Here is a 1,200-nt window from a genome sequence, read left to right as displayed (position 1 = left end):
CGTTTTAAGTTTGTAGACTCTAATAACAGTTTGAACTGAACCTCTGTCAGATTTAGCAAAATCCCACTGGATGTAGTAGTTCTGCTGAGTTCCAATTAAAAGTGGCGAAATGTAAACGAACAGGGTGGTGGTGGAGGATGTGACTAAGCTACCAGAATGCTTGAAGTGGCAGTGGCAATTCTTAAATCTTTTTTTCTTGCAGAACATGCCTCATCAGAATAGAAATATTTTGTATCTTATTGTACAAAAATATTCTGTGAAGGTTACCCTCATGCTGTGTTAAAAATAGTACTCGTTTTAAGTTTGTAGACTCTAATAACAGTTTGAACTGAACCTCTGTCAGATTTAGCAAAATCCCACTGGATGTAGTAGTTCTGCTGAGTTCCAATTAAAAGTGGCGAAATGTAAACGAACAGGGTGGTGGTGGAGGATGTGACTAAGCTACCAGAATGCTTGAAGTGGCAGTGGCAATTCTTAAATCTTTTTTTCTTGCAGAACATGCCTCATCAGAATAGAAATATTTTGTTTTAACCAATAGTATAACTGGCCATGTTAATATATTAACTAAACCCCTCTGGAACTGGACTTGCAAGGAAGATTATTTGGTTATTTATATGTTGTTTCAGTTTATAGAATATGATCCAGTTGCAGAGGAAAATCAAGAAAATCAGTGTTTGGTTGAGAAGGCACTCAGCTCACTCTCTCCTCCATCTTTCACTATCAAAAGCAAACAAACAGTAACGGTGATTTGAGTGATGCAACAAGGCCTTTGCAGATATGTAGTAGTCTAACAGGTGGCTCCAAACAGCCATCTCCGACCAAGTATTTTTTCTATGAGTATTGTGAAGGCAGTCGCTCAGAATCAATAAATAAGTTGTGGCTGGTAGTGACACTGTCCTGTAGCAGATGAGTGAACCACGATGGAAAGACATTAAGATTAAGGAAGTGCCACGAGTGAAGGGAGCTGTTGTTTTGTTTTGGTGCACATGTGACATCTATGGCTGTGTTTATCTATCTGTGCACGTTTGTGTGTAAACAATGCGTCAAAGAGTAGAAAACTGTGTGATAGTCACATGGGCCATATGTCAGCGGGGAAATATTAGCTTATTTGTTTGTGTGTGTGATTATCCAAAATCTGAGAACATAGCTGGTATTTTGGCTCCTTACTTGTGGGTGTGTATGTGTGTGTGTGTGTGTGTG

This window comes from Monopterus albus, unplaced genomic scaffold, assembly GCF_001952655.1.
Source record: "Monopterus albus unplaced genomic scaffold, M_albus_1.0 scaffold322.1, whole genome shotgun sequence".
NCBI classification, from domain to species: domain Eukaryota; kingdom Metazoa; phylum Chordata; class Actinopteri; order Synbranchiformes; family Synbranchidae; genus Monopterus; species Monopterus albus.
This window is presented reverse-complemented; position numbering follows the sequence as displayed.